The sequence below is a fragment of the Chiloscyllium punctatum genome, chromosome 6 (genome assembly GCF_047496795.1).
Source record: "Chiloscyllium punctatum isolate Juve2018m chromosome 6, sChiPun1.3, whole genome shotgun sequence".
Classification (NCBI taxonomy): Eukaryota; Metazoa; Chordata; class Chondrichthyes; order Orectolobiformes; family Hemiscylliidae; genus Chiloscyllium; species Chiloscyllium punctatum.
Genome location: NC_092744.1, coordinates 31,294,845 through 31,322,322, shown reverse-complemented (window position 1 = coordinate 31,322,322; position 27,478 = coordinate 31,294,845). Strand labels below are relative to the sequence as shown.

General features: G+C 42.3%; 1 protein-coding gene across 3 annotated transcripts in view; it reads left to right on the top strand.

Moving 5' to 3' along the window:
- The window catches only part of sphkap (SPHK1 interactor, AKAP domain containing), a 401,207-nt gene that overhangs the window by 153,341 nt on the left and 220,388 nt on the right, over positions 1-27,478 (top strand). Inside the window, exon 1 of one of the 3 annotated variants that reach the window (XM_072572292.1) lies at positions 5,313-5,332. The exons of the other annotated variants lie outside the window; for them this stretch is intronic. The gene's annotated coding sequence lies outside the window, so the exon portion shown is untranslated. Of the gene's footprint in view, positions 1-5,312; positions 5,333-27,478 lie in introns of those variants that run through there. 3 annotated transcript variants of the gene reach the window in all.

Sequence of the window (27,478 nt, the reverse complement as noted above, 5' to 3'; positions counted from 1 at the left end):
TTGCACATTCTCCCTGTGTCTGTGTGGGTTTCCCCCGGGTGCTCCGGTTTCCTCCCACAGTCCAAAGGTGTGCAGTTTAGGTGAATTGGTCATTGTGTTCAGGGATTTGTAGGTTAGATGCATTACTCAGGGGTAAATATAAGATATTAGAGTGGGGAATGGGACTGGGTGGGTTACTCTTCGCAGGGTCAGTGTGGACTTGTTGGGCCAAAGATGCTGTTTCCACACTGTAGGGATTCTAAGATGTCTGTCAGCATCCATGCAGAGAGCAACTGAGATAGCTATGATCTTTAAACTGATTATATGTCAGTGTACCATGATACAATTTATTTTCCTTGAAGCAGTTAGTGTTTTTGTAGTCTTTAATCTCAGTATTTATGCTCAGTTGGCAGTTTTGAAATGTATCTTCTATAAGATATTTTGGCACTAGGTTTTCTGTCCAGTGAAACACTCTGTGAAGTGGTTGATGACTGGGTGTCAATGACAATGTGTGTGTGACATGACGGAAGCTCCATGCCAATCTTCACCTGGTCTATGCCACAGCCCTGCAATTGGTTCTGCCACATCACCTGTGATCACTTGTGGGTTCTGCTTTTTGTCATGAATTCTGGAGTTTCACTTAAGGTGAAACAGAACATTCTAAACAGGGGGATAATGGAGTCATGAGGAACAACTGATGTGAGACATATCCATATGATCTGGTTGCCACAGCGGGAGAAACTCAAACAAGATAGAAAGGGGGTTAAGAGAGGAAGGGAAGTGGGGTTTTTGATAAGGGATAGTATTACTGCTGTACTTAGGGAGGATATTCCTGGGAATACATCGAGGGAAGTTATTTGGGTGAAACTGAGAAATAAAAAGGGATGATCACCTTATTGGGATTGTATTATGGACGCCTAATAGTAGGAAACTGAGAAACATATTTGCAAGGAGATTTCAGTTATCTGTAAGAATAATAGGGTGGTTATGGTAGGCGATTTTAACTTTCCAAACATAGACTGGGACTGCCATAGTACTAAGGGTTTAGATGGAGAGGTATTTGTTAAGTGTGTACAGGAAAATTCTCTGATTCAGTATGTGGATGTACCTACTAGAGAAGGTGCAAAACTTGACCTACTCTTGGGAAATAAGGCAGGGCAGGTGACTGAGGTGTCAGTGAGGGAGCACTTTGGGGCCAGCAACCATAATTCTATTAGTTTTAATATAGTGATGGAAAAGGATAGACCAGATCTAAAAGTTGAAGGTCTAAATTGGAGGAAGGATCATTTTGACGTTATTAGGCAAGAACTTTCAAAAGCTGATTGGGGGCAGATGTTCTCATGTAAAGGGGTGGCTGGAAAATGGGAAGCCTTCAGAAATGAGATAATGAGAATCCAGAGACAGTATATTCCTGTGAAAGGAAAGGCTGGTAGGTATAGGGAATTCTGGATGACAAGAGAAATTGAGGTTTTGGTTAAGAAAAAGAAGGAAGCATATGTCAAGTATAGACAAGATCGATCAAATGAATCCTAAGAAGCATATAAAGGCAGTAGGAGTTTATTTTAAGAAGGAAATCAGGACGGCATAAAGGGAACATGTTTAGATTTGGCAAATAAGGTTAAGGAGAATCCAAAGGGTTTTATAAATACATTAAGGACTAAAGGGTAACTAGGGAGAGAATAGGGCCCCTCAAAGATCAGCAAGACGGCCTATGTGTGGAGCTGCAAGAGATGGGGATGATGCTATATGAGTATTTTGCATCATTGTTTACTGTGGAGAAGGACATGGAAGATATAGAAAGTCGGGAAATAGATGGTGACCTGTTGAAAAATGTCCATATTACAGAGGAGGAAGTGCTAGATGACTTGAAACGGGTAAAGGTGGATAAATCCCCAGGACGTGATCAGGTGTTACCTAGAACTCTGTGGAAAGCTAGGGAAGTGATTGCCGGGCCCCTTGCTGAGATATTTGAAAAATCAATAGTCACAGGTGAGGTGCTTGAAGACTGGAGGTTGGCTATTTTAGAAAGGTGGTAAGGACTAGCCAGGGATCTATAGACCAGTGAGCCTGACATTAGTGGTAGACAAGTTGCTGGAGGGAATTCTGAGGGACAGGGTTTACATGTATTTGGAAAGGCAAGGACTGATTACGGATAATCAACATGGATTTATGCATGGGAAATCATGTCTCAGGAACTTGATTGAGTTTTTGAAGAAGTAACAAAGAGGATTGATGAGTGGTGGATGTGATCTGTATGGACTATAGGTAAGGCATTTGACAAGGTTCCTCATGGGAGACTGGTTAGCAAGGTTAGATCACATGGAATACAGGGAGAACTAGCTATTTGGATACAGAACTGGCTCAAAGGTAGAAGACAGAGGGTGGTGCTGCAGGGTTGCTTTTCAGACTGGAGGCCTGTGACCAATGGAGTGCCACAAGGATCAGTGCTTGGTCCACTACTTTTCGTCATTTATATAAATGATTTGGATGTGAACGTATTAGGTACAGTTAGTAAGTTTGCAGATGACACCAAAATTGGAGGTGTAATGGACAGCGAAGAGGGTTACCTCAGATTACAACAGGATCTTGATCAGATGAGCCAATGGGCTGAGGAGTGGCAGATGGAGTTTAATTTAGATAAATGTGAGGTGCTGCATTTTGGGAAAACAAATCTTAGCAGGACTTATACACTTAATAGTAAGGTCCTTGGGAGTGTTGCTGAACAAAGAGACCTTGGCGTGCAGGTTCATAGTTCCTTCAAAGTTGCAGGTAGATCGGATAGTGAAGAAGGCATTTCGTATGCTTTCCTTTATTGGTCAGAGCATTGAGTATAGGAGTTGGAAGATCACATTGCAGCTGTACAGGACATTGCTTAGGCCACTTTTGGAATATTGCTTGCAATTCTGGTATCCTCCCTATCGGAAGTATGTTGTGAAACTTGAATGGGTTCAGAAAAGATTTACAAGGATGTTGCCAGGGTTGGAGGATCTGAGCTATTGGGCGAGGCTGAATAGGCTGGGGCTGTTTTCTGTGGAGCATCTGAGGCTGAAGGGTGACCTTATAGAAGTTTATAAAATCATGAGGGACATGGACAGGATAAAGAGACAAGGTATATTCCCTGAGGTGGGGGAGCATAGGTTTAGGGTGAGAGGGGCAAGATACAAAAAGCACCTAAGGGGCACTTTTTCACACAGAGGGTGGTGCATTTGTATGGAATGAGCTGCCAGAGGAAGTGGTGGAGTTGGTACAATTACAGCATTTAAAAGGCATCTGATGGTTATATGAATAAACAAGGTTTAGAGGGATATGGGCGAAGTGCTGGCAAATGCGACTACATTAGGTTAGGATATCTGGTCTGCATGGATGAGTTGGACCGAAGTGTCTGTTTCCATGCTGTGCATCTCGATGACTGTAAACAGTTTCTTACAGGAGAGGGGTCAGAGAGAGAGAGGAGGATCAGCTTGTTTGCTATAATCAAACCGGCATGGTGGCACAGTGGTTAGCACTGCTGCCTCACAGTGCTAGAGACCCGGGTTCAATTCCCACCTCAGGCGACTGACTGTGTGGAGTTTGCACGTTCTCCCCGTGTCAGCGTGGGTTTCCTCCGGGTGCTCCGGTTCCCTCCCACAGTCCAAAGATGTGCAGGTCAGGTGAATTGGCCATGCTAAATTGCCCTTAGTGTTAGGTAAGGGGTAGATGTAGGGGTATGGGTGGGTTGCGCTTCAGCGGGGCGGTGTGGACTTGTTGGGCCGAAGGGCCTGTTTCCACACTGTAAGTAATCTAATCTAATCTAAAAACCCATCCAAACACAACTCCAACCCTCCATTCCCAGCCATATCCTGCTAAATGTCTTCTGAACCCTCTCCAGCTTAATAATATCCTTCCTATAACTGGGTGACTAGAACTGGACACAGTATTCCAGAAGAGGCCTCACCAATGTCCTGTACAACTTCAACGTGACTTTCCAACTCCTATTTCTTACACATGCTCAGTGATTGATTTCTACTTTCCAACGTCACCATCTAAATTACCAGTCTGTGTTTGTTTGTTCTTGTGGTACAGTAGAACCTCATGAGTGTGGTGCGGGCTTCTGTGCTCTTTGCAGTTTGCTTTGTAAGCCTTTATGATTTTAATTGAAGTGTTTCCCCAAAGTTAATTTAAGCTTTACGTGCCTTTTAACATTGATGTGGATTTTAAACATTATTGATAATTCAAATGCAATATTAAACAGTACTGCAGACTCAAGCTTGAAAACAATAGAAACTGAAGCAAAGACATTTTTGGCTCATTTTTAAACTTTTAAACTTTTGTTATGAAGAAATTCACAAAAATGAACTGTGAAGAGAATTATGAAATTTTAAAAATGAGTAGAAATACTGATTGAATACTGTTAGGACAATGGATCAGCATCAGGACATACATACAAATTTTTTTAACTTTTAACACGCCAAAATTGACACTTAACTGATTTTTGCTAAGTTGAGCCCGGTGTTTCAGAGTGATGGCTTTTCACCAGACCTGAGCTCAAATATTTGGTGGAATATTATTATCAGGATACCACAGGTAGCTTTAGAGGAGTACAGTCAATGGACAGGAAATCTTTGAAAGTGATGTGGCAGTTTGTCTCCTCAGCTGGTTTCCACCACCATTCTGCCTCACTGGAGAGACACTACCCAAAGGAGCAGACAGACAACGAGACAGTTCAGTGCTTTCCTGTGGGAATGGTGGCCGAAATGAATGGAGCTTCGTCCTTTATCTGCCATACTTGGAAAATGAGTCGAAAAGTGTGGTGGCGCTGGAAAAAGCATAGCGGATCAGGCAACATCCGAGGAGCAGGAGAGTTGACGTTTCAGTATAAGCTCTTCATCAGGAATGTGGAGGGTGAAGGTGGCTGAGAGGTAAATAGGAGGAAGGGGTGGGGCTTGGGGAAGGTAGCTGGGAAGGCAATAGGTGGATGCAGGTCAGAGGTGATAGTGATAGGTCAGTGGAGAGGATGGAGTGGATGGGTGGGAAGGAAGATGGAAGGGTAGTGCTGAGTTGGAGGGTTAGATCTGGCATGAGGTGGAGGGAGGGGAGATTTGGAAACTGGTGAAATCAATGTTGATGTGATATGGTTGTAGGTTTCGAGGCAGAAGATGAGGTGTTTATCCTTCAATTAACAGATGTCTTTGATTTGGCGGTGGAGGAGGCCCAGGATTTGCACGCCCTTCAGGGAGTGTCAGCGGAGTTGAAGTAGTTGGCCACCAGGCGGTGGGGCTGGTTAGTGCAGACCAGAGATGTTTCCTAAACCATTCTGCAAGTTGGCACTCGGTCTCCCCGACGTAGAGGAGGCCACAATGAGAGCATAAATGAGGTGGGAGCATGTGCAGAAAAAACTCTATTTCGTACACGTTTCACTGCAAAGTCTGACAAGTATGGTGCTCTATAGCTCAGTACTTCATTAGAATTACTGGAAACGCCAACAATATTACAATGTTAAATTATTTAAATGTTAAATTAAGCCAAGTTGGATTTACCTTAAAATCAATTTTAAATATCATGTTCGCCCCTTCCAGAGTCACCTTTTAGTTGGTTTGTGAATTGGAAATAGCATTTTCATCTCCTTGACCAAGCCGTTAAGAATTAACCAAGGGGTGAACCTATGTCCCTCCAGCCCATGCCTCAGCATATTAGAATATAACTTTGTCTTAAGAAGTAATAAGCTATGTTATTCAAAGGTCTTGGATTCTGAAATAAAATCTAACACTTGACATTCATCATGTAACACCCTTGAGATGGGAAGAAATCAAGCAGTTGACATTTGTCATCTAATGCTCTTATGATGAAAAACATTGAGGATATTCTCACGCTGTTAGACTTATGTGAAATAATATTACAAGATTAGATTCCCTCCAACGTGGAAACAGGTCCTCCAGCACAACCAGTCCAAACCAACCCACCGAAGAGTAACCCACCCAGATCCATTTCCCTCTGACTAATGCACCTAACATTATGGGCAATTTAGCATGGCCAATTCACTTGACCTACACATCTTTTGACTGTGGGAGGAAACCAGAGCACCTGGCCATAACCCACACAGACACGGGGAGAACATGCAAACTCCACACAGATGGTCACCCAAGGCTGGAATCAAACCTGGGACCCTGGTGTTGTGAGGCAGCAGTGCTAACCACTGAGCCACCATGCTGCCGCAAATGTGGCAAAAATAAAGGAATGCACCGTGAGGTCAGATCTCCACCAGCAAATGGAGGTCCACACATTCTGCTGAGGAACATGGAGGCAGAGCTTGTGAAGTGGGGGGAAGGTTGACAAAACATTGGCTGCTCAGCAGATAGCAGTAGATCCTGCCTCCATTTTTTCCTAATGTCATTTTGTACTGATTAAGAAAGGGCTTGGGCAGGAAAGGTCACAGGTTGCATTTATAAACCATACCTACACGTATTGGTGACCCATTTAACATTGTAGTGGCTCTTTAATAGTCTGTCACAAGTACTCTTCTATAATTTTCATGCAGATAGTTGAACTTTAGCAGCTATCTGATTTTACACCCGCTACATGGAAGCATGAGTTATTGATTGGAACAGCAAGAGTTTAAAAGTTAATTAAAGTGTGTGACCTCCTTTCGAGTTCATCATTAAATGCTGTAGCATGGGTGGTACAGTGTCTGTGTTCATTAAAGTGAGACATGACAATACCATAACTGGAAGGTGAAGTATTTCCTGCACAATGTTTGCTAGATTTTTACTTTTGCTAATTTGCAAGCATCAAGTAAGCTATCAAAATTGTTAATGTGGAAAAATCTTACGATATTAAAAACATGTTTATTTGTTCAATAAAAGATGGAGTAAATTTCACAATATTGTAAGAGTAACCTAGCATGAGAACTATATATAAAAGTTTAATCATTTTCCATTGATTTTATTATTCAGCTCAGACACCCACAAAGATGTCTATTAATAGTTCATAATAAGGTTTGTGAGCACTGTACAAAAAGTGAATAATGGGTGATAGTGTCATGGGTGGAATGAAGGAATGAAAGAAGGAAGTGTTAAGGGAGGTGATAAGAGATTGAGGGTGAATGGGATGAGGGTCTGAGACTGAAGGGGAGAAGTTGAAGGGAGTAGGGTGAAGGGTTTTTATAATGATCAGAAGGTTTCAATTTGTATAGATTTTTAGGCCCCTATGCATAACACAACCTGTGCTGCTGATTCCATAATGAAGGTTTGACCCAGAATTATATCATGATATCTGACCCAGAAGTGATTAAACAAAATATTTACAGTTGGAATTGTTCAACAAACAAATCAGGTCAGGAAGTAATTTGAGTGAGTAATTTTCCTTTCATAACACAATAAATCAATCCTATAGAATTGCTGCAATGAATAATGCAGCATCATTGACAGTTAATGCTAAATGTCAGTGCATGAGTCACAATAATTGAAGAGTAGTGATAATGCCGAACATAGGATGTTTTGTGCCTGTATTGTAAGATTGTTGCATCCATTTTGTGGATGACCAAGTTGTAGCGTGATGTATTGTTGTAAACAGAGGCAGCTTTTTTTAAAAAAAAAGTTTGTGAAGTTAGCTGAGACCATAAGACTATAAAACATGGGAGCAGAACAAGGCTATTTGACCCATCAAGTCTGTTAAGGCCCTCAATCTGATAATTTTCAACTCTATTTTCTTGCCTTATCCCCGTAATCCTTGATTTCTTTACTGATTTGTTTATCTCAGCTTTGACTATACTTATTGAAGCAGCCTTGACAGCCTTTGTAGTAAAGAATTCCACAGATTCTCCACCCTTTGAGAGAAAACAAATCCTCTTCATCTGTGTCTTAAATGGACGACTCCTTAATTTGAAATTATGCTCTCTGCTCCTAGGTTCCCACACAAGAAGAAACAACCTCCTGCATCTACTCGGACAAGTCTTCTAAGAATCTGATATGTTTCCAAAAAGGTCTCCTAAACTCCAGTGTGTAAAAACATGACCTACTCAACCATTCATAAGAAAATCACTATATGTCAGGGATCAACCTAATGAGCTTTATCTGGACTGCCTCCAATGTCATTCTATCTTTCTTTAGACAACAGGATCAAAACACTTCACAGAATTCCAGCTGTGGTCTAACCAGTGTCTTGTATAGTTTTAACATGGCCTCCCTATTTTCATACTCCATTCCCTTTGAAAATAAAGACCAACATTCCATTTACTGCTTCTATTATCTGCGTAAGTTGTATGTTAGCTATTTGTGATTCATGCACTGGAACATCCAAATCTCTTCTGTCTATCCCATTTAAATAATATTTAGCCCTTCTTTTTTCCTGCATTTCCCACATTATATTTAATCTGCCAAGTTTTGGCTTGTCAAAGACTGTGTTGTCTGTTGAATCCTTGCCACTATGTACTATGCTGTCTGAGCTACCCGGACTATTACTGTTAACATCCTCCTTTTAGAGTGGATTCTGCAGGGTTTGTTTGATCTAGTGTGGTGAAGGAAACCCCCTGTAGGTTGTCTAATGAGAAGAAGCTAGTGTTTTAAAAGACGCATTGCATGATAGCGATCAGATACAAATCAAATGGTTGTGGTAGACATTATTGCAAAGGTTATGAGAGAGACTGAGATGGAGATCAATTTCCTTCAAGATCCAAAGCTATCCTTCCACCAAGTCAATATGTCATCATCATATCGGGCAGTGCTTTATGCACTTCTCAGAGTGAACTCATCCATCATCTAACACCTTATATAACAGTCTATGAAAATTCATGGAGCCCCCGATCAGTCTGGCATCCTGAAAAAGATTAAATAATTTTAAAAAAATATTCCCAACCAACATGCATTGCACTAAATATTTTATTTCAAAAAAATCAAAGTGAATCTTCTGGAATCTAAGCAAATGTTCTTGATTCATTCCCAAATTTTGCATTAAAGAACAATGACATGGTCAGGTGTCCATTTACTTCTATTATTACATGAATTTGAAGCCTTCTTATGATTTGTGCAGGAATCGATTGCATTGAATTCAATAAATTATTAATAAAAGGGAAGCAGGAATTTGAGATTATCTCTCCCCATTCTTTCAGCCTTTGAATCTGAAATCCGAAAACTCAATATTGAAGGATCAATCTTTACATACCACAGAATGTCTTTAATCTACTTCAATTCTTACAGATTGGTACAACAGAAATGATAATGTTAATTAGTGCTCATTCAAGCATTACTGCTTTGTAAAGTTTAAATTGGGTGACAGTTTTATTATTAGAGGGACTTATTTACTTATTACGCATACTTTGATAGTCTGCTTAGGCCAGTAATATCACATGAATTAATAGCTATGCTAATCAATGTCTGCTTTGTCTACATTTATGTTGGATGTAAGAAAACCTGAGCCTCCAACAGCACAGCACACATTGACCCTGATGAGTTAAAGTAGGTCAAAGGTCCCCTGAAAATTTGTCTCCTTATTTTTAAAAATCAGTGGGCCACTAGATGCAACTAATAATATCAATGAAGTTAGAGTCATAGAGTTATAGAGATGTACAGCATGGAAACAGACCCTTCGGTCCAACCCGTCCATGCCCACCAGATATCCCAACCCAATCTAATCCCACCTGCTAGCACCCGGCCCATATCCGTCCAAACCCTTCCTATTCATATACCCATCCAAATGCCTCTTAAATGTTGCAATTGTACCAGCCTCCACCACTTCCTCTGGCAGCTCATCCCATACACGTACCACCCTCTGCGTGAGAACGTTGCCCCGTACGTCTCTTTTATATCTTTCCCCTCTCACCCTAAACCTATGCCCTCTAGTTCTGGACTCCCCCATCCCAGGGAAAAGACTTTGTCTATTTATCCTATCCATGCCCCCCATAATTTTGTAAACCTCTATAAGGTCACCCCTCAGCCTCCAACACTCAAGCGAAAGCAGCCCAGACCTGTTCAGCCTCTCCCTGTAGCTCAGATCCTCCAACCCTGGCAACATCCTTGTAAATCTTTTCTGAACCCTTCCAAGTTTCACAACATTTTTCCGATAGGAAGGAGACCAGAATTGCACGCAATATTCCAACAGTGGCCTAACCAATGTCCTGTACAGCCGCAACATGACCTCCCAACTCCTGTAGTCAATACTCTGACCAATAAAGGAAAGCATACCAAACACCTTCACTATCCTATCTATCTGCGACTCCACTTTCAAGGAGCTATGAACCTGCACTCCAAGGTCTCTTTGTTCAGCAACACTCCCTAGGACCTTACCATTAAGTGTGTGCATCCTGCTAAGATTTGCTTCCCCAAAATGCAGCACCTCGCATTTATCTGAATTAAACTCCATCTGTCACTTCTCAGCCCATTGGCCTATCTGGTCCAGATCCTGTTGTAATCTGAGGTAACCCTCTTCGCTATCCACTACACCTCCAATTTTGGTGTCATCTGCAAACTTACTAACTGTACCTCTTGTGCTGTCATCCAAATCATTTATGTAAATGACAAAAAGTAGAGGGACCCGCACCAATCCTTGTGGCACTCCACTGGTCACAGGCCTCCAGTCTGAAAAGCAACACTCCGCCATCACCCTCTGTCTTCTACCTTTGAGCCAGTTCTATATCCAAATGGCTAGTTCTCCCTGTATTCCATGAGATCTAACCTTGCTCATCAGTCTCCCATGGGGAACCTTGTCGAACGCCTTACTGAAGTCCATATAGATCACATCTACTGCTCTGCTCTCATCAATCTTCTTTGTTACTTCTTCAAAAAACTCAATCAAGTTTGTGAGACATGATTTCCCACGCACAAAGCCAGGTTGACTATCCCGAATCAGTCCTTGCCTTTCCAAATGCATGTACATCCTAACCCTCAGGATTCCCTCCAACAACTTGCCCTCTACCGAGGTCAGGCTCACCGGTCTCTAGTTCCCTGGCTTGTCTTTACCACCCTTCTTAAACATTGACACCACGTTTGCCAACCTCCAGTCTTCCGGCACCTCACCTGTGACTATCGATGATACAAATATCTCAGCAAGAGGCCCAGCAATCACTTCTCTAGCTTCCCACATAGTTCTCGGGTACACCTGATCAGATCCTGGGGATTATCCACTTTTAACCGTTTCAAGACATCCAGCACTTCCTCCTCTGTAATCTGGACATTTTGCAAGATGTCACCCTACAGTCTATATCTTCCATATCCTTTTCCACAATAAATACTGATGCAAAATATTCATTTAGTATCTCCCCCATTTTCTGTGGCTCCATACAAAGGCTGTCTTGCTGATCTTTGAGGGGCCCTATTCTCTCCCTAGTTACCCTTTTGTCCTTAATGTATTTGTGAAAAACCTTTGGATTCTCCTTAATTCTATTTGCCAATGCTATCTCATGTCCCTGTTTTGCCCTCCTGATTTCCCTCTTAAGTATACTCCTACTTTCTTTATACTCTTCTAAGGAAGTTATCGGAGTGCATTTATAATGAGAACCACAATATATGCCGAGTGCAAAGTTAAATGGCATTAATAAGGCCACATATAGCGTACTCCAGCTTTGGTTACCCCATTTATGATTGGAAATAATTACATTAATGGAAGATTTGAGAAAGTTCACTTGAATGGTTCCTGGGGTGAAGGAATTATCTGATGAGGTAAACTTGGCCAGATTAGGACTGTATGTTCTGAAGAAGGGTCACAGGATCTGAAACATTGACTCTTCACAGATGCTGGATTAGTGGTGCTGGAAGAGCACAGCAGTTCAGGCAGCATCTGAGGAGCAGTAAAATCGACATTTCAGGCAAAAGCCCTTCATCAGGAATACAGGCAGAGAGCCTGAAGGGTGGAGAGATAAGTGAGAGGAGGGTGGGGGTGGGGAGAAAGTAGCATAGAGTACAATAGGTGAGTGGGGGAGGGGATGAAGGTGATAGGTCGGGGGGGGGTGGAGTGGATAGGTGGAAAAGATGATAGACAGGTAGGACAAGTCATGGGGATAGTGGGGGTTTCCTCATTTCCCCTTCCCCCACCTCACCCCAGTTCCAAACTTCCAGCTCAGCACTGTTCCCAGGACTTTGTCCTACCTGCCTATCTTCTTTTCCACCTATCCACTCTACCCTCCCCCCGACCTATCACCTTCATCCCTTCCCCCAATCACCTATTGTACTCTATGCTACTTTCTCCCCACCCCCACCCTCCTCTCACTTATCTCTCCACCCTTCAGGTTCTCTGCCTGTATTCCTGATGAAGGGCTTTTGCCCGAAACATCGATTTTACTGCTCCTCAGATGCTGCCTGAACTGCTGTGCTCTTCCAGCACCACTAATCTAGAATCTGGTTTCCAGCATCTCCAGTCATTGTTTTTACCTCTTCATAGATACTGTCAGACCTGCCAAGTTTTCCCAACAATTTCTGATTTTATTTCTGGTTTCCAGCATCCGCAGTGCTTCTGGATATTTGTTTTGGACCTGCATGCGTTCGATTTAGAAGATTAAGAGGTGATCATGTTTAATCATACGATCTTGAGGTGCCTTTACAGTATAGGTACTGAGAGGATGTTTTCCCATTTGAAAGACAAGATCTAAAGAACACCATTTAAAAATAAGAGGTCTTCCATTTAAGGTGGACATGAGGAGAAATCTTTGCTTTCAACGTCATTAGTCTGTTGGATTCTCTTCCCTAGCTGACAGTGAAGGCTGCCATTTCAAGGTCATTGAAAACATTAAGGCAATTAGACCATAAGAAATAAGAACAGCAGTCATCTGTACAGCCTCTCTAGTCTGAGTTGCCTTTCAGTAGTATCATAGCTGGTCTGACAGTCCTCAGATCTTCACTCTCCTTCCTTTTCCTCATAACCTTTGATTTCCTCACTGATCAAGAGTCTGTCTACCTCAGCCTTAAATATACACAAGGATTCTGCCAAATAGATTACTTATTGACAAGGAAGTCCGCATCAGAGAGCGGCAGGAGCTGGGCGGAAGTGAAGTCGGAGCGCAAAGCCGGTCGGGAAGGTAAGTGATTGTGATTTGAGTGGGTGTGTTCTAGACCCAAGGTCCTACAAAGTAGGGCCTCCCTTCCTCCCTCCTCCTCTAACCTAAATTAAAAGTCCACAGACTTGCCCCAAAAAGAGGGTGCAAGGAAGTGGATTGAAGAGTGAGGCTTTAGCTCAGGAGTCTTTGACAAGGAGGTTGAGTGAAGTGATTACGCCACAGTTGAAGAGGGTGAAGACATGACTGCCAAGCTGGTTCAATGTGCTACGTGCTTGATGTGGGAGGTCAACGACTCTGGTGTATCTGGCTCGTATAATTGTGGAAAGTGTGTGCACGTTCAGCTACTGACAGAGCATATTGCAGCACTGATGAAAGAACTCGAGGACCTTAGACTCATCCGAGAGAACGAGATCTTTCTGGACAAGACCTTCAGTGAGGTTATTACACCAATCATACCAGAAGAGAGTAGAAGAGAGCAGATGATGAGGAAGACAGAGAGGAGACAGGTGCTAGAGACCCCGGGAGAAGTACCTGACAGGAACAAGTTGAATCTTTTGGAAACAGTAGAGACAGATGACACTGCCAGTCCGCGAGGCGGCCAGCTCTGTCAATCAAAAGTTGGCGTGGTGACAGAGCGGAAGAGTTGGACATCGCACAGAGCCATGGTAAGAGGGGACTCGATAGTGAGAGGAACTGACCGGGGTTTTTGTGGCAGCAGACGGGACTTAAGGATGGTGTGTTGCCTTCCTGGTGCCAGGGTTAAAGACATCACAGACAGAGTGCAGGAAATCCTCAAGGACGAAGGTGAAGAGCCAGAGGTGGTGGTACATGTCAGCACAAATGACGTTGGGAAGAAGAGGAGGAACATACTACAGCGGGACTTCGGAGAACTAGGAATAAGGCTGAAAAGCAGGACGTCCAAGGTGGTTACCTCCGGTTTGCTTTCAGTTCCTCGGGCTGGTGAGGGCAGAAACAGAGAGATAACGGACTTGAACGTGTGGCTGGGGAACTGGTGCAGGAAGCAAGGACTTAAATTCTTGGATCACTGGGGTATGATTTGTAGTAAGCATAAATTCTACAAGAGAGACAGTTTGCACCTTAATAGGTTAAGGACCAGCATTCTGGCAGGCTGGTTTGCTACTGCAACGCCGCTACATTTAAACTAAGTAGTGGGGGGAGGGGTCAAAGTGGATGTTTAAGAAGGAAATTGAATGGAAAGTTAGAACAAGGGAAGTCAAGAAAGACAACTGTATCAATGAGGCAGAAAACTCAGAAAGGGATTATGCTGTAAGGTTGAGTGAAATAGGAGTTGATGGGAAGGGTGAGGGCAGTAACAAATTAAAAATATTATACATGAATGCACAAAGCATTAGAAATAAGATGGATGAGCTTGAGGCTCTTTTGGAAATTGGCAGATACGATATTGTGGGGATAACTGAGACGTGGCTTCAAGTGGACAGGGTCTGGGAAATGAATATTCAAGGCTACACGTGCTATCGTAAGGACAGACTGATGGGCAGAGGGGGTGGGGTGGCCATGTTGGTAAGGGATGATATTCAGTCCCTTGTGCGGGGGGACCTAGAATCAGGGGATGTAGAGTCAGTGTGGATAGAGCTGAGAAATACTTAGGGTAAAAAGACCCTCTCCTGAGTTATCTACAGGCCCCCAAAACAGTAGTCTGGATGTCAGATGTAAGTTGAATCAGGAGCTGAAATTGGCCTGTCGCAAAGATGTTACTACAGTTGTTATGGAGAATTTCAACATGCAGGTAGACTGGGAGAATCAAGATGGTATTGGACCTCAAGAAAGAGACTTTATGGAGTGCCTCAGAGATGGATTCTTCGAACAGCTGGTGCTGGAGCCGACCAGGGAGAAGGCAATTCTGGATCTGGTATTGTGCAATGAACCAGAATTGGTCAGGGACCTCGAAGTGAAGGAGCCATTGGGAAGTCGTGACCATAATACAATAAGCTTCAATCTGCAATTTGAGAGGGAGAGGGTACAATCGGAAGTGACAATATTTCTGTTGAATAAAGGGAACTATGGAGCTATGAGGGAGGAGCTGGCCAAAGTTCAGTGGTGTAATACCTTAGCAGGGATGACAGTGGAGGAACAATGGCGGATATTTCTGTGTATAATGCAGAAGATGCAGGATCAGTTCATTCCAAAAAGGAAGAAAGATCCTAGGAGGACGCATGGGTGGCTGTGGCTGACGAGGGAAGTTAAGAAACATATAAAGTTAAAGGAGAAAAATTATAACATAGCAAAGCTAAGTGGGAAAACGGAGGACTGGGAAGCTTTTAAAGAACAACAGAGGATTACTAAGAAGGAAATACGCAGAGAGAAAATTAGGTAAACTGGCCAATAATATAAAGGAAGAGAGTAAAAGTTTTTTTTAGGTATGTGAAAGGCAAAAAAAGGTTAAGACTAAAATTGGGCCCTTGAAGACAGAAACAGGGGAATATATTATGGGGAACAAAGAAATGGCAGAAGAATTGAATTGGTACTTCAGATCTGTGTTCACTGGGAAGACACAAGCAATCTCCTTGAGGTAACAGTGGCTGAAGGACCTGAACTTAAGGGAATTTATATTTGCCAGGAATTGGTGTTGGAGAGACTGTTAGGTCTAAAGGTTGATAAGTCCCCGGGGCCTGATGGTCTACATCCCAGGGTACTGAAGGAGGTGACTCGAGAAATCGTGGATGCGTTAGTGATTATTTTCCAGAGTTCGATAGATTCAGGATCAGTTCCTGCGGATTAGAGGATGGCTAATGTTGTACCACTTTTTCAGAAAGGTGGGAGAGAGAAAGCAGGAAATTATAGACCTGTTAGTCTGACCTCAGTGGTGGGAAAGATGCTGCAATCTATTATAAAGGATGAAATTACGACACATCTGGATAGTAGTAACAGGATAGGTCAGAGTCAGCATGGATTTATGAAGGGGAAATCATGCTTGACTAATCTTCTGGAATTTTTTGAGGATGTAACTCTGAAGGTGGACGAGGGAGATCCAGTCGATGTAGTGTACCTGGACTTTCAGAAAGCTTTTGTTAAAGTCCCACATAGGAGGTTAGTGAGTAAAATTAGGGCACATGGTATTGGGGGCAGAGTACTAACTTGGATTGAAAGTTGGTTGGCTGATAGGAAACAAAGAGTAGTGATAAATGGCTCCATTTTGGAATGGCAGGCAATGACCAGTGGGGTACTGCAGGGATCAGTACTGGGACCGCAGCTTTTTACAATATATGTTAATGATATAGAAGATGGTATTAGCAATAACATCAGCAAATTTGCTAATGATTCTAAGCTGGATGGCAGGGTGAAATGTGATGAGGATGTTAGGAGATTACAGGGTGACCTGGACAAGTTAGGTGAGTGGTCAGATGCATGGCAGATGCAGTTTAATGTGGATAAATGTATGGTTATCCACTTTGGTGGCAAGAACAGGAAGGCAGATTGCTACCTAAATTGAATCAATTTAGGTAAAGGGGCAGTACAAAGAGATCTGGGTATTCTTGTACACCAGTCAATGAAGGTAAGCATGCAGGTACAGCAGGTAGTGAAGAAGGCTAATAGCATGCTGGTCTTCATAACAAGAGGGATTGAGTATAGAAGCAAAGAGGTTCTTCTGCAGCTGTACAGGGCCCTGGTGAGACCACACCTGGTGTACTGTGTGCAGTTCTGATCTCCAAGTTTGAGGAAAGACATTCTGGCTATTGAGGGAGTGCAGTGTAGGTTCACGAGGTCAATTCCTGGAATGGCGGGATTACCTTACACTGAAAGACTGGAGCGACTGGGCTTGTATACCCTTGAGTTTAGAAGACTGAGAGGGGATCTGATTGAGACAAGTAAGATTATTAAAGGATTGGACACTCTGGAGGCAGGAAACATGTTTCCGCTGATGGGTGAGTGCCAAACCAGAGGACACAGCTTAAAAATACGGGGTAGACCATGTAGGACAAAGATGAGGAGACACTTCTTCACCCAGAGAGTGGTGGCCGTGTGGAATGCTTTGCCCCAGAGGGCAGTGGAGGCCCAGTCTCTGGATTCATTTAAGAAAGAGTTGGATAGAGCTCTCAAGGATTGTGGAATCAAGGGTTATGGAGACAAGGCAGGAACAGGATACTGATTAAGGGTGATCAGCCATGATCATATTGAATGGTGGTACAGGCTCGAAGGGCAGAATGGCCTACTCCTGCACCTGCTGTCTATTGTCTATTGTTATAAAGGTAGAGAGGAAAGTAGAATGGAGATCGCAATCAAATCAGCCATAATCTTATCAAATGGCAGAGCAGGTTTGAAAGGCTGAATGTCATGATCCTCCTCCTAGTTCAGATATAAAGGAAAATATTTACTGTGTTTGTATATAATTAGCATTTGAATAGGTCAATAGCCATCTCTATTCCCTTCACTTGTGCCAGAATATCCAATGCATTTTACATCACAGTCATGACTATAAAGTGACTGAGCAAAAAGGAATGTCTCCATGTAGCCTATTCTAAAACAGTGAGCATCTCCATTAGAATCTCTTCAAGAATGAGCATTGCTTATTTTATCTTTTCTTTCAACTTGACATTTCCATTCAGTCACACTTAAAATGCAAAAAAGCTAACGTGGCTTCATTATGGTTTATTTCCTCGCCTAATATTACTTTAAAAGAGCTTACTTTAAAAGTAAGCTGTTAGACTTGGATGTGTCTGAGTCTGAGAAAACAAACAACAGGGAGGGAATTTTTGTTTCTTTCTTTGTTGTGCAAAAGGTGGGAGCTACAGGATTGGCCATACCTTTTATAGTCCATCCAATAGGAAATAGGAAAGGAGAATGAAATGTAAAACAGGCGGTCAAGTCTTCATTTTCTGTCCAGCAGTAAAACTGAAATTCTCTCCAGAATCCCTTCTTATAAGAAAGAAAAGCTTTAAAAAAGCCTTCCGGTACTTTACAAGATATAAAGTAATAATTCTAATACCTGTGAATAATATATGCAATATCAGATTTTTATTATAGTGTGTCAATTGAATTGCTATTATTTTGCCTACAGGAAAAAACCAATAGGGAACAATTTTGATTTGAGTGTCAAATAGGCATGATATTGGTAATATCTGCTTTCCCTTCGTGATAGTCAGGAGCATGGAACCCTTTTTGGGATTCTGGCCTTTTTATAAAACTTGGGGTCACTGAACAGGTTTATCAGTTTCCTATGGCAGAAAATTGACTGCTTGACGCTTGTCCAACTGGCATGTAGAGTTTGTCAGATTAGGAGCTGACCATAGGATTTTTGGGGGGTCAGGAAGTAGAGGGGTATTATGATAACCCCTACAAGGCCCATGGGGAAATCACTCATTAAGCTCCCTGTGGAGCTCTTTGAGTAAGTGTGGATAACAGGCAATTGCCTTCCCAACTTGAACTCATCACCTGAGACAGACCTACCAGAACACTTTGGAGTCAAGAGTGTGGTGCTGGAAAGACACAGCAGATCAGGCAGCATCCAATGAGCAGGAGATTCGATGTTTCGGGCATAAGCCCTTTATCAGGAATGTTTGAGAATACTTCACTTGATAATCCACAATATCACAGAAGCAATGTATTTATGTCATTGGGAATAATGCACAAACATTAAATTTTATGTTTTAATTTTTATTAAGAATGTCTGCATTCAGGAAGGATCTGCCAGGTTTATCATTGTTTACCAAGGATGCATGCACACTTTGCAAAGAAGCCAAGAAAGCAGTGTTCTCTAATAAACATGAGTTTATCCTGCAGGAAGTAAACATTTCTGTTCCAGAAAATTCCATCTGGTATGAGAGGTACAAATATGGCATTCCTGTTTTTCACTTGAATGAGCAGCTTCTGATGATACACCAGGTTAACTTTAAAATCCTCGAGAAAAGATTTGCTAAACTGGAAAAGGAATTAAACCAAAGGACCAGAGAATTCTAAGCGCAACTTGGAACAAGAAATTTTATCCACTTCTCCATTGGTGTCAGGACCTATATTAAAAAGTTGAAAGGAGTATAGGAGCAAAGAGGTCCTTCTGCAGCTGTATAGGGTCCTGCTGAGACCACATCTGGAGTACTGTGTGCAGTTTTGGTCTCCAAATTTGAGGAAAGACATTCTGACTATTGAAGGAGTGCAGCATAGGTTCACAAGGTCAATTCCCAGAATGGCGGGACTATCATATGTTGAAAGATTGGAGCGACTGGGCTTGGACCCACTTGAGATTAGAAGGATGAGAGGGGATCTGATTGAGACGTTTAAAACTATTAATGGATTGGACACTCTGGAGGCAGGAAACATGTTTTCGCTGATGGGTGAGTCCAGAACCAGAGGACACTGTTTAAAAATAAGGAATAGGCCATTTAGAACAGAATTGAGGACAAACTTCTTCACCCAGAGGGTAGTGGATATATGGAATGAGCTGCCCCACAAGGCTGTGGAGGCCAAGTCACTGAATACTTTCAAGAAAGAGATGGATAGAGCTTTTAAAGATAGTGGAATCAAAGGTTATGGGGATAAGGCAGGAACAGGATACTGATTGTGGATGATCAGCCATGATCATAATGAATAGTGGTGCTGGCTTGAAGAGCCGATTGGACTATTTCTGCACCTATTGTCTATTGTCTATTGACAGTTTAAAAAAAGCAGACCCACAAACAGGTCCAGGCAGTAGGCTACAAAGGAGGTGGTAGTGGGAAGCCATTTGTTGTGTGTCATAACATTTCTGCGGAATCATCAGAATTATCTGTCCTAGACTGGACTAGCCTATGTGAGCCACAAGTCATGGCTCTATTTTGGTGCTTAACAATAAACGACATTCCTGTCCAATCAGACTAAATTAAGTGCCTGGAGAATGAGGAGCTTGAAGAACGGGCCTAGAGGACAGAGTGAAGCCTAAATCTAAGTTAGTGCTATTGCTTGGCCTGAGAGGGAGCTATTGTGTGTTGCCTGGTGACTTCTTGCATTGAATCCATTTGTATTCCACAATGCAATGTTTGGAGGGTCTTGAATTCCATAACATTTAAAAATAAAGTGGACACAGCAATTGATTTGCAGGTCTGTCTGTCCTGGAGTGGGACTAGCCAATATATGCCATGATCAGCAGCTCTCTTCTGGTATTCAACAATAAATGATGTTCCTTTCCAGCCAGGCTTCCTGAGTTATAGCAAGAATCTTATAAATACAAAGGTTACCATTTTGAAGAGATTTGTAGTAATAATAGTTGCCCTTGACATTTAGACCAACGGAACCAGAATCAATCATGAACAGAGGAACCTTGATTATCTGGCATTCGATTATTTGACTATCGGATTAGCCGGCAAGATCGCCAGGTCCCAATGGTTGGCTAACCTATGTTATCCAGCATTCGATTATCCGGAATTCGATTAACGAAACAAAATACTCCCCGCCCGTGTCCTTCGGATAATCAAGGTTCCTCTGTATTCTCCACTCAGTTGCCTCTGATATTCTGCTTTAACAGGAGGGCTGGTTGCTCTATTGTAGGAGTTAGCTCGGTGCAAATTGCAGACGAGTGGAAAGCAAGAAAAGAGTAGAAGGTGCTTGGAGTCCAACATTAATGGGAACATTGGGTTTTAGAAGTCAGGGAGTAACAAGAGAGGGTAGAGTCATTTGGGAACTTTGAGGCTCAGGTTAAAATATGTATAGAAGTTAATAAGCAGAGGGTACATCAATGTTCATGTTTGGAACAAAGTGTTCCAAACTAGCTTTGCTGCTTGACAATTCTCTTTCTAATTTTGACATCCATCTCTTGTCTTCTCCATTTTTTAGAATCTTTCTAAGTGACCTGTACTTTTTCCAATTTTAACTTCCATCACAAATTGAGTATTTCATCTCATTCATCTCTTTTTACATTACTTTCTTTCATACATTCATTTATTGAATGAGGGTGCTGCTGGCATTCGTTACTTATGCCTTATATGTCCTTGACAAGGCAGTGGTGAGTTCCCATCTTGAGAGGTTAGTAAAGAGATCCTAAGATAATTAACATTCAAAGGATGGTCCACATTTATATGACAAGGTCAGAGTTGGAAATTGGGAAAACACTGAACAATGGGTGAGCTGCCTCTGACTCTTCATTGAAGATGGGATATTTACAATTATCTTCATGAGGAGTTTAATTTCTTTATATGGGTTTCAGATCAAAATAATTTGAAGGTGAAGTGTAAATTAGGGAATGTCTTAAAACATTCATTTACCTTTTAGATCAAAAGAATTAATATTGATTAGTTGAAATCTCTATCTAGGACATCTCATGAGGATCGCATTGCCATAGTGAAAGATGGATGCAACGCAGTCTTTTGTTTCAGTTTTTGTTAGCTGTTTTCTCACAGAAATAGTTTGTCAACTTGAAAGTTAGCTTTGAAATAGGCAAGATTATGTTTGGAACTAAAACATAACCTGCCAGGAGCTAAAGATCTCTACGTAAGAAGGAGGTGAAGGACATGCTTGAACTGGAATGTCCATAATCACGAGGTGCTCAAGGAGAATTGGTGGGTTGTCTGGCCAAATGCTTTTGGAAGGATCCCAGGAAATCATTCACCTTGGGGAACAGCAGGGAAACTGAGGAGAATCAAAGTGATTTGCAAAGTTGCAGTATATCATGACTAGACCAGACCAGAAACATAAAGAATGGGACATTTCCTACATTGGCAAACCTGACCTGGGGTAACTGGCCTGGGAAGTTAGGTATTTAATCCAGAATAGCACGGTCCCCTTGGAGGTAGCTCATACACCCCTCATACCTCCTGTATACACTCCACAAGCTTCATCCATGTTAACCCAGGACATCTCATACCACCCCTGCCACACATGATGTTCCTTTGCCCACTAACATGCCTCTCATATCTTCAATGTCACCCTGTACCTATCTATCCATCCTGAGTCCATAACCTCAATGCCACCTAATGTCCTGTACCCATCCCGTAGCCCCTTATAACCTCCTCACCAACCTGTGTCCTGACCCCTTTCATTATTCACAGACTTAATAAATTGATATTTCTTGAACAATTTGATAGCCCTACTGCATTTATACCCTTTTTAAAGGCATGTTCACATGCACTTTGAGTGATCCTTAAGTTATTACCGACACCTTTGAAAGGCTGTTTGGTACTCACTGAAGAATATTTGGCACTTTCTCTTAAACGTGCCCTGGAAACATGATGTTAGCACAAAAAAATGCAAAATCAACGGACATGCTCTGATCTGCTCTTCTCTGCACACTCCAGGGTCTATACAATGAGGGCATCAAAATGGGACTGAGTGGGTGGGATAGCTGGAGTGGCCAGCCATCTCCATGTCCCCTCCTGCATAAAGTTTGAGCCATTCTCCAAACATTCCAAAGCTGGAAACATCAGGGATGATGCATTCATTAGTGGGACAGCTGATTTTTCAGGAATTTCCATTGTTTGCACAGTGGAAATCTGGGTCAAAGTGTTCACAAAATGTATTTGCTTTGTAATTCTTGTACAGTAGAAGATTTTGTTTAAAACAGGAAACGTGGTTATTGCAGTTAATAACTGAGAGTCTAATGCTGAGAGTGTCAAAATTGGTTTGAAAGCACTCTGATACATTACAGGACAATATGGTATATTGGAATGGTATATTAACAGATTAAAATTCTTATAAAGTAATTCCACCTTCTGCTTCAGGACCAGCCTGCATTCCTTCAACATCATATTCTCTCCATTCTCTTTACTCCTAGTTAATAATTTTGTTATGATAAAACTCTTGATTGAGCAGACCTTAGGATTCTGTGGTAACACCACCTGCTGATGGGCCAGTATTTTGCAGATAACATTGTCTTGCTGGCTGAAGAATTGAATGTACATCAAAATTGGAGGTGGAGTGTCCAGCGAAGACGGTTACCTCAGATTACAACAGGATCTGGACCAGATGGGCCAATGGGCTGAGAAGTGGCAGATGGAGTTTAATTCAAATAAATGTGAGGTGCTGCATTTTGGGAAAGCAAATTTTAGCTGGACTTATACACTTAATGGTAAGATCCTAGGGAATGTTGCTGGAAAAAGAGACCTTGGAGTGCAGGTTCATAGCTCCTTGAAAGTGGAGTCGCAGGTAGATAGGATAGTGAAGAAGGTGTTTGGTATGCTTTCCTTTATTGGTCAGAGTATTGAGTACATGAGTTGGGAGGTCATGTTGCGGCTGTACAGGACATTGGTTGGCCACTGTTGGAATATTGCATGCAATTCTGGTCTCCTTCCTATCGGAAGGATGTTATGAAACTTAAAATTTACAAGGATGTTGCCAGGGTTGGAGGATTTGAGCTACAGGGAGAGGCTGAACAGGCTAGGGCTGTTTTCTCTGGAGCGTCGGAGGTTGAGAGGGGTGACCTTACACAGGTTTACAAAATTATGAGAGGCATGGATAGGATAAATAGGCAAAGTCTTTTCCTTGAGGTGGAGGAGTCCAGAACTAGAGGGCATAGGTTTAGGGTGAGAGGGGAAAGATATAAAAGAGACGTACTGGGCAACCTCTTCACACAGAGGGTGGTACGTGTATGGAACGAGCTGCCAGAGGATGTGGTGGAGGCTGGTACAATTGCAACATTAAAGAGGCATTTAGATGGGTATATGATAGGAATGGTTTGGAGGGATATGGGCCGGGTGCAGGCAGGTGGGACTAGATTGGGTTGGGATATCTGGTTGGCATGGATAGGTTGGATCGAAGGGTCTGTTTCCATGCTGTATGTCTCTATGACTCTATGTGACTTCTATTCCTGATGAAGGGCTTTTGCCTGAAATTAGATTTTCCTGTTCCTCAGATGCTGCCTGAACTGCTGTGCTTTTCCAGCACCACTCTAATCTAGAATCTGGTTTCCAGCATCTACGGTCCTTGTTTTACCTACCGACTCTATGTGACCACTAATCCTAACAGTGTGAGGCACAGCCAGTCAGGCAGCATCCAAGGAGCAGGAGAGTCGACGTTTCAAGCACAAGCTCTTCATCAGCTTATGCTCGAAATGCCAACTTTCCTGCTCCTCTCCTCAGGTCAGGAGCTTTGTCAGCCTTCAGTCCTGTAAGTTTTTCAAGTATTTTTACTCTCTGATCATGATTGTTTTATGTCACTTCTGCTCTCCATTACCCCTGCCCTTTTCCTGCTGATTCTTTGAGTGTCAGGGTCACCATTTGATAAAATGAATGAGGTAAAGCAATTTCTGATTACTGAAGGGTCAAAAACCAGAGGGTCCAGATTTGTTGATGCTTGGCAAATAACCTGAGGAGCCATGAGAAAAGACCATGGACTGCAACAATTGATTAGGATTTGAAATGCACTCTCCAATAGGGTATCATCGAATCCCTGCAGTGTGGAAACAGACCATTCGGCTCAACAAATCCACACAGACCCTCCGAAGAGTAACCCATCCAGACCCATTCCCCTGCCCCACCGCTCTACATTTACCCTTGACTAATGTATCTAACCTACACATCACTGCACACTATGGATAATTCAGATTGGACAATTCACCTACCCTGCACACCTTTGGATTGTGGGAGGAAACAGGAGCACCTGGAGGAAACCCATGCCGACATGGGCTGAATGTGTAAACTTGACACAGACAGTTGCCTGAGGCTGGAATCGAACCCGGGTCCCTGGCATTGTGAGGCAGCAGTGCTAATCACTGAGCCTGGAGGTAGTAGATACTAAGTGAATATTAGCTTTGAAAAGGCAACTGACTGAACAATTGAATGAGAAACAATTTCTGGGAGTTATGGAAGAAGTGAACTTTATTGCCTGTGGCTGTAAAGATTACAGATGTCCTCAATGTTTCCACTAATTCATAGGAATATTGAAGCCGGAGTAGGCCATTCAGCCCCTCAAGTCTTTTCCACTATTCAGTGCAATTGTGGCTGATCTGTGACCTAATGCCATACAATGCCTTTGGCTCATATTTCTTAACACCTTTGCTTCACAAAAATGTCTCTATTACAGATTTAAAATGAACAACTGATCCAGCACCGCTGCTGTTTGTGGAAAAGAATTCCAATCATCCACCACTGTTAATATGTCGAAGTGCTCCCTTACATTCCCTCCTGGATGGCTTGGCTGTCATGGGCGGCATGGTGGCTCAGTGGTTAGCACTGCTGCCTCACAGCACCAGGGTCACAGATTTGATTCCAACCACGAGCAACTGTCTATGTGGAGTTTGCACATTCTCCCCGTGTCTGCGTGGGTTTCCTCCGGGTGCTCTGGTTTCTTGCCACAGTCCAAAGATGTGCAGGTCAGGGGAATTGGCCATGCTAAATTGCCCATAGTGTTAGGTGCATTGGTCAGAGGGAAATGTGTCTGGGTGAGTTACTCTTCAGAGGGTCAGTTTGGACTTGTTGGGCTGAAGAGAATCCACACTGTAGGGAATCAAATCTAATCTAATTCTCAGAGTATGTCCTCTGGTTGTAGAATTCCCGACCAGTAGGAATAGTTTTCAATCATTAATCATTTTCAATTTTCTGGTGGTGATTTTGAGTGTTTGAGTCAAAGAACATTGCCTGACTACCCTTGGGGTATGACTCACGCACTGCTGCATGGAGGCAGTTGGCTCATTTCTTCCCACAGAGTAGCAACAATTCTCTACATTCATGGAACTGCATTGTGTTTATAGGTGATGGTGATATCTATGGAAATAAGAGCCATCGCAATTAACTTCATGTCTTACAATGGCCATAAGAAACTTCATTCGTTGCATGTGCATATAATATGCGATGCCTAATTCCCCAGGGTCATTATTTAAAATGTTTACTTTCAGCCAGTCACCCCTGTTTGCAGGATTTACAGATGTTGACCTGGTTTTTCGGATTTAGGGCTGTGACTAATTGAAAGCATGACTGATTGTCACATTGCCAGTCCAACAGAAGAACAGAGTTAAAACTAGACTTACTATTTCATACTTTTGCTGTCACTAGGCAAAAATTGAATTGTCTCGACTTCTCAGTCTGGTTAAGTGGGTCAAATGTGCACAAAATGATTGCAGTTTATTACGTAATGCATAATCTTGACCTGCAAGCATTCAAAAAATTCACTGGGATAAAGGCATTGTCCCATAATAAGAGATAAAGTAAACAAAATCTCCATCACTTAGAATTTTTTAAGAATTAGAAGTGATCTCATTAAAACACCAACTTCTTAAATTACTTCACAGGTTAGGATAATAGTTCCCCTGTGGGGCAAGTCAAGAACCAGGGACAACAGTTTCAAAATAAGTGGCCAGCCATTTAACGTTATGATGAGGCAAAATGTCTTCAACTTAATTTTTTACATACCAAGATGGTGTTGCTTTGAAAGAAGCTTTACCTCCAGAATAGTGGCTGGCCATGTGGCAGCAGCCCAGTTCAGGTTGTCCATACCAACAACAACTGAGGTGTGCTGAGCACTTTGGCCATCTACATAACAAGACAACTTCTAACCAACCACCCCAACCCCTTTACAGATCAGTTTATCAGTTGGTGCTAGACCTGCAATCACCTGGTCTGGCAGATCACAGTCAATGCATTGAAGCCATCGCTACTCAACAGGGGAAATTTGGGCTGGGTTATCTCTGCATAAGAGTGAGCAGGGCCAGCAAAAACTGGTAATCCCTTCAGCCTGTAGCTTTCCAATAGCAAGGTTTAAAGGATAACATGTCTGTTGATGGACTGTGACAGTGACCCAAGATGGGAGTGAAATTCGATGCTAAAATTCCTTCATTTCCCTCCATCAGCTACATTGACTGGTAACAGTGAGGACTTAGAGGATGGAGTCACATTACCAGATTTGATATACTCATTAGATGTACCTGCATTGGGGAAAAGGCGGGAGAAGACCTAAGATCCTGTTCAACAAATTCCATTTCTCTTTGTTCTGCTTTGATTGTGATATTTGTGCAGCACTGTCATGACAAAATCTGTTATATTGCTGATGTAATATTTGTTTTGTTTTGTTGTTTGTGCATAAGAATTTGTACTACAGTGAATTGTTATAAGAATAATAAATGTGTGGAGAGTTTTGAGAGAATCTCTGGAAGTATCCCCTTCGAGACCTGTGCGTACATAGCCTTTCAATGCATTCTTGATAGAGATCAAGAGATGTTTGGACACCAAAAGGATCAAAATATATCAGAATTGTGCGGGATGACCATTTTGAGGTAGAAGCTGGTTGAATAATGGATCAGACTCAAAGAATTAAATGACTTACCTTGTTCCTATTTCTTATGTTCCTATATTCTTAAAAGTGCCTATAAGGGGAATTCCAACCAGCAATGAACTGTATCAGTGGAACATGAACTACAATATCCTTTATTGAGCCAGCAATGATACACGAGATTTTGGACCATCTGGTGGGATGTAAACCAGTTGTTATCTCCATGTATAGAAATTGTTCTTCTTTGGACACTTTGTGCTTTTTCCCATGTAACATTCTGATCCTATAGGAATGTCTATGATTGTGTATTTTGTATTCTTAAATAACACCATTAATAGAGGATGAATGTTTCTGATTATAGATGTTGGAAGGATTCACAGTAAATATAATGGTCCAAGA